The sequence below is a fragment of the Cupressus sempervirens genome, chromosome 6 (assembly GCF_028749045.1).
Source record: "Cupressus sempervirens isolate cs-2001-9-10 chromosome 6, ASM2874904v1, whole genome shotgun sequence".
Taxonomy (NCBI): domain Eukaryota; kingdom Viridiplantae; phylum Streptophyta; class Pinopsida; order Cupressales; family Cupressaceae; genus Cupressus; species Cupressus sempervirens.
The window spans coordinates 689,412,508-689,420,105 of NC_143123.1; positions in this window are offsets into that span (position 1 = coordinate 689,412,508).

Below are 7,598 nucleotides of genomic sequence, written 5' to 3' on the forward strand. Positions count from 1 at the left end.
ACAAGCATAACTTAGATAATCTATATTCTTTACTTGGATCACATACAAAATTTCAAAATATCAAAATTTTGCAAAAACTAATGGACTTATCAGTCATAATTCAAAACTTCATAACTCCCCCTAAATTGATTGTTCTTTTTTGTATTTGAATACGATACTCCTTTTGAGTAAATTTGTTGAGCTAATGTCTTCCTCTATTTCTATATTTTCTACCCCTTATGTATTCTCTCATTTTTGTCTCGACCCCCATTTTTTCAATATCCCCCTTTTTTGAAACTTATCTCATGGGTGGTGGACCTCCATTATAATCTTGAGTGTTTCATCCTAATTGTTGCACACTACCTCTAGAGATTGAATTTGAACATCTAGCTCAGCAACAAAGTCTATTAAGCCATCATGAGTAGAAATATGAGAATCTTTCTTCATCAATGTTTCAGTGAAGGCTAGTTCCTTGTGCAAAATCCCATGTGTGGAGTCAACATGGATTGAATAATTATCAAGGAGCCCAAACATTTGCATCTTGTGCATGTAATGTAGCTAGTTGACCTTGAGTGGATAAAAATATTTGAAAATGAGCTTGGCTCTAACTAGGAGACAACTTAAGAATGTTACATGTTATTTGTAGATCTCCTTGTAGCTAGTTAGTGGCCCTCTGAACTCCTTGTGTGAATAAATTCACATCACAAAGTTTTGTCTATAGATAAAATATATTGTCTTATAGCTTCTTTACACTCTCCATATTGGTTGCTAAGTCAACCTATCATAATGCAATGACACTAGAAATGTTTCCATTGACCTTTGTTTGAAAGTTTTTCTTAGACCATTCTAGAAGTTTAGTATTTGTGGTTAGGTCTACATCATTGATCTTATCAACTATATTCACCAATTTCTCAATAAGAGGTTTCTATTCATTAGGTATTGGGAGGATAAATGCATCAAGAAGCATTTCTTTTATGTCATGTAGAACTTTTCTTTCTTGTGCTCCCTTTTGAGTAATTCCTAGTGCTTCTTTCTTTCTAGAGACACCTATAATATGCTCATTTATTCTATGGTGATTTTTGTAAGATCAAACTTTGGAAGTTCAATCACCTCATCTAAGTTGACATCTCCATAAGATGTTCCTTCTCTAATCTTAGATGTATCAAGACTAGGCCTTGATGATTGTAATGGTGTAGCATCTACACTTGGCCTATGAAGAGTTTGACTAGGAATAGGGGATGCAAAGATTAGTAGGGTAACCAATGTCTAAATCACTATTTGTTCCTCTAGTTTTGTAGTCAAAACTGACACTTCTACCCTATCCTTCTCCTTGTTCTTTTCTTCTTCTTCACCTTGTATCTATAATATGGGTGCATCACTTGTTTCCTAACCTAGTTTTGTTTTTGTTCCATCCTTCTCAATTGTGAGTAAGGCTTTCTTGTAGGAAATGAATGGCACAAGAGGTAATGCAACTAGTGTTGTAAAAACACCTTGTTTTTTTGTGCTTGTACTTTTTTCTACTATAATATTTACCTTTGGGGGTACATTGGATGTGTCTATTTGTTTTTCCCCCATTTTTGTTATTCCAACCTTTTCAATTTCATTTGTTCACAACAATACAGGATTTGAACATAACTATACTACCATGGTGGAACCCTATAATATCCTTTTCAAATCATCCTCTATCAAAGAATTGATGTTATACACTATTTTATTAGAAACATCCTTTATCTTTATTTTGTCTTGTTGACTTTCTCAATCCACATTAGGGGGAGTGGTACAACATATGTACCTCAAGTACATTATGTTCATCTTACTACTCAACTTTAGTTGTAGTATCATCATATGCTTCCTTCTCTATGTCTTCCTCATTCCATCCTTGATAGATACATCCTTAGTAGTCTCTGCTACCTCTTGATCATCTTTTTCTTCACCAACTTCCTCAGGTGATTGGTCTCTTTCCTTTTATGTTGTCAGACCATAGATGACTTTCCATATATGGGTGCTTTTTTTGATAACCTCCTCAATATTATTCTGTAAAATATTGAAAGCTCTATGTTTTGAAGAAAATATCCCCTTATATTTTTTTTAGGCCTTATTAATTATTGAATTATACAAATTTGGCATTACGCTTGCTAGAATAGTCTCCCTTATCTATATTTCAATCATTAAACCATAGTTTCACTTCTGCTCAACTCTATCAATTAGACTTTTGGGTAATGAGTTGGTAATCTCAATAGGAGTGGTATTAAATGTGGCCATCATCTCATATGCAAACTCTTCCACCTTATTCATGTCTAACATTTAAAGTTTATCAAATTCAACATGTATGAACCCTAATAAATCTATATTATTCTTGATTTTGTCACACAAGTTGTCTAAATCAGAAGAGGGATTATGGCTTACCACTTGGAATTGACTGTTATCATTTGATTCAGTCATCTCCTCATCTGACTTAGATGGAGCTACATACTTTCTCCTTCCTCCTTTGTAGCAATAATAGCTCCTTTTCCATTAGGCTTCTCAACTTATTGTGTCTTCTTTATAGTTTCCCTTGTGCTAGCCCTAGTAATAGGTGCTATTGTCTTCTATTGTGTAGGTTTTACAACTTTCTTTGGTTTACTCACTACTTGCTCCTTAACTTTCCTCTTTTTCTTTTTATGCTAATTTAGATGCTTCATTGGTCTCTTCTTCCTTAGCACCTTCATCATGTTTGACTTCTTCTTGGTCCTCTCCTTGACCTTTTGTAAGTGCAAGTGGGGCTTGGGTTGGTTGATCTTCTTCATCATCCTCATCCTCATCATCTTCTTTTTCTTCCTATTCACCAAATCTTTCTTTAAGATTATTCACAAGCTTATTTTTCTTTCTTACCATAGAAGCTATCTTTAAGTCTATTGTGATTCTTGACTTGGATTCCTTATAATTTCCAAATGAGGTTGTACTCTTATCCATTTCTTCTACCAATAAAGTTGTGATGGCTACAAATGCATCATCCACATTGATTTCATAAGACAATGACCTGAGCAATCTGACCCTTGGAATAACTACTTGTACATATGTAATAAGCATCAGCTAGAAAGAAAACATCATTATAATATTTCTTTACTAGTGATAATGGAATCCTTAGTCTTTGTTTGATAGACTTCTTAAATTCCTCAAAATAACTTTTCATTATTGACTCAAATTTATCCCCAAGTTGCTCTATGAATTCTCCAATTTGAACTACAATAGACATGTTGGTCTTCCAAGAAAATTTTCCAAATGAAGGAAATTTGTTCTACACATAAAAAATTATACAAACTAGTAGTGAACCAAATTTGCATTGTGCACTCTGTATCTTTCTTATGGCCTCCAAGTTGTCTAATAATTGTTGGAGTGGCAACTCAGTAAGGTCATAAGTTTGGCCCATATTCACTATCCTATAGCCTAAATCCATTGCCATACAAGAAAGGATCTTCAATCTGCTAGATTGAAAGAACTTGTGAGCAATTATTCTCACTACAAATTCAATTAAGGTGTATAGGAAAAAAATAGGACCTATACTCAACCCAAATTCTCAAAATTAATGATCCAAATTGATTAGCCACAAGGTAGTGATGAATGCACAAATGGATCAAGTAATGAAGAATATGAAGAAAAGAATAAGATCCTATGGTCTTTCTATTTGAGAAGTATGTGCTTAAATCTTGAATCGATAAAAGACAAATACTAAACTTGAAGTAGGACAAATGTGGAAAGTGCTAATTTTTTATGTCTATGTATGGTTTTAGGGAATTCAACAACTTATTCTAGATTAGAAATGTTGAGACAAAGAAAACCCAGAAAAGATTTTTCCTTTTAAAGGGAGGTCGACCTTGACCTACATAGAGAGGCACAATCTTAGCCTGGGGTGCAATTGTTCCCCAAAAACTTGACCTTGACCTACACTACTCTAATTAAATTTTTGATTGTGTATCCCACAAGTTTGACAAAAAGGGTATCCAAATCAGCACTTTAATTTGTTGTTCCACACTCATACCTACAAGAAAAATGGTTGTTTTGTTGGGTGTGGAAGGGTGAGGGTGGGGTGGGGGGGTAGGTGTGCAGGGGTGGGTTGGCCTTGGTCAAACCCCAATTTGGAATCAACCTTGAAATTGTAATTGTAATATAGATAAACAAATTAAATGGAACTATTCACCTTGCTTATGTTGAAATCCTTGTGGAGGATTAGAATCCTTGAATCCACAAGTATGGATGCTCCAAATAAGTGTAGAAATGTATGTAGGATGTCTTAAATTAATTTTCTTAGATCTTCAATGCCCAAATTGAGTAGAAATGGATGAATCTTCAACAAGAGGACTCCAAAGAGCTTGAATCCTTCAATGGCTACTAATGGATGCTTTATTGAACTTGATAATGTGTGAATGCTTGATCATGAAAGAGTATAACTTCATCTCATCTCCTTATGCCTTGTTAGAGAAAATGGGGGAAGAAGGCTTCTGTATATAGAAATATGGGGCACAAACTTCTAGAGAAGGTTGACATGGGAGAATTAAATCCCAAATAACCTTAACCCCTAGAAATGGACCTAGATTAAATGCAATTTAAGAATTTACCATTTTAGAGACCAAAACAACTAACCTGGAAGTGGGAAAAAAATTATTTCTAAAACCTAACATCCTAAAATTATGGAACCTTGAAATTTGGACCTTGGTTTAGGGTCAAGGTCAACCTTGACCCAAAAGTCAAGAATCTTAGGATTTCAATCCAGAATGCCATAAAAGTGAAGAAAGAAATGGGAAAAGGGGGCATAATAGGAGACAAATCTAGATCCAAGTCAAAGACCCATTCAAGGTGTTTGACATGATCCCAAATCACCTACTCAAAGGGCTAAACACTCTTAACATGGAAGTGCTACCATTTTAAGATGATACTTAAGGGATCAAAATTTTTGTCTATAGTCATTCCTCTTGTGTTCCATATTGCCCTTGTATTCTTCTATATTATCTCCTTAGCATCAGTTCACATGGTCTTGGGTCTGTCTAGGGTAGGATACCCTATTACTTGGTGGATGATCTCTTTTGTGATTTTGGTAGGGTCATCTTCTAACCTTATAGAGTATTCATTTATTCTACTAAATATAATCTTAATCCATTCTTTCTTGAGTACATTTGGAAAATCTAAGGCATGGGTTAACCTTTTTCTCTCTATGATTTTTTTTCCTCCTTCAATACTCCATCTACACATAATTTTCCATACAAATCTCTAATTTCCATGTCTCCAATACTTCCAAAATTACAAGTGTAGCAGCATCTAACATCTTGTATCATCAAAAGTTGTGGTGGTATCATCGATAATGCATCAAAAGTACCCCCTTATATGCTATCTCAGGAATAGCTTAGAAGGGTGGTTGTTTGATCTCATTACTTATTAATTAATCATTCAAAACTTCTTTTCCTTCCTTCCTAACAATAGTAGAAGATCTAGATGCCATTTTTAAATAACTAGGGTTTGTAATAATTCAGACAACATAGCTCGACACATGATAAATACCTTATAAATTTGACAATTAGTGACAAGTAGCAACTGAATCTAGTTCATAAATGCTTGAATCTTTATCCTAATTTTTCCTTATTCTCTTCATTCTTTCTTCATCTCAAATTAATGCAAATGAGTCAACAATTGACTATATAATCCTTAAAACTTAGCAATAAATTCTCAATGTTTACATAGTTGTAAGCTCAACTATTATAGCAATTTTAACTAACCTAACTTACACATAATTTCTACTATGATCAGCAACCAAAATGAGCTTGGCCAATACTATCACCCTTGATAGCTTGACATTTATTAAAATTTCATTTTCACTTGGCCAAAACTATGAAACTAACAAAACTTATAGATTTTTCTAGGTTCTAACTAATACATTGCATCTAAATTCATGCATATATAATCTTTTTAGAACTTAGATTCTTGAAATTGATCTAAAACATATCATTGAAATATTATTCCCATGTATCTTTTTATTTCCTAGTTAGGGGTGATGTGGTCACCTGATCTATTAGATGAAGTGATCTCATCTAAACTTGATGTGCTGCAATCTTCATTTTTCTTCCATGTTTTGTTCATCTACATTTTGACTTTCTCAACATCAACCTTCTCTTTTCCTTTTTTGAATTCATTTTTTGGTGCTTTTAACCTTGTTTGATAGTTTCTATTGATGTGACAAATCTTTAAATAGATAAAACATGTAGTTTGACTCAACCACCTATTGTAACCACTTTTGAAATGTGTTCTAATGCAATTTTCAAGACAATTTCCATACTCTTGACAATGGTGACAACCGTACCTTGTATTCCAATCCCAATTATAGGATTCTCCATTGGTTTGTACCTTTATCTACTTGTTTGATGTCCACTTGGCATTAGATCTACATTCATGTGCTTTATATCCATACTTCTAACAATTGTGACAATGTCCTTAGAATCTTTGTGTGCTTAAGGTCTTGTTCCTACATTCATGTGCTTGATGTCCTTTCTTGTTGCATTTATGATAGAAACCCATGAACTTCTACTTAGGGTTCTGATTTGCATTGTTGCTCCTACAAATATTTGTTGTATGACCTAACTTTCTACAATTATAACAAGTGGGTTTGTAGTTCTTACCTTTTTTGTTTCTTTTTTCACAAATTTTATATGATTCTCCTTCCTTAGTACTAGTGTAGCCCAATCTAGTAGTATCATTGTTAGATCTAGGAGATCTCATCAATTTCTCAAAGTATTTGATGAATTCACTAGCTTTGTTAAAATTTTCAACAAATTCTTTTTCTCTTCTTAGTTCATTCCTTAATTTTTTATTCTATAACTTTAAGGTTTTAATCTTAATGTCCTTTCCATTCAATTTAATATTTCAAATCATCACTTGATTCATTATTTCTAGTTACATGTTAGCAATCCTTTGTACCTCTGATGTCTTCTCTTTTAGTCTCTTGGTTAGTGTATTTATTCATCTTCAATCATGACTTTGTCTTCCTCATCTTTCTTTTTCTACTTGGTCACCTCACATATAAATATTGATTGGACTTCTTACACTATCTTAATATTTTTTACCTCTTTAGTTAGGGCACCATTCTTTTCCATCAGATCTGCAACTGCTACATTAAACTCACTTGAGTTTTCATTCTCAAGAAATTTAGTAATATCTTCTTATTGGTAATGTGTGTCATTTTCCTAAATATCTATCTCTTTCCTTCTCTTTAATGAGCACTTCAACTCATCTCTTTCTTCATTGAGTTGTTGTGGGGAAAGATGAATCTCAATATTTTGGTTCTTAATGACTTTTCCCAACTTGTAGAGTTATATCTTCAAGAGCTTTCCTCAAAGCTGTAAAGTTTTCCTTTCCAAATAATAGGTTTTGATACCAATTGTTGGAATTAAAAATTTGAAAGTAAACTCTAAGAAGGGGGAGGGGGGTGAATCATAACTTCAAAACTTTAACCATAAAACATTCAACACACATCCATCTCACAATTTGCATGTAAATTGAAATAGCAAGCTACACATGTTTATCCATAGCATGAAACAAATAACACATATGACACAAGATATTTGGTTACCTAGAAATCCTCCAATGAGAAGGTA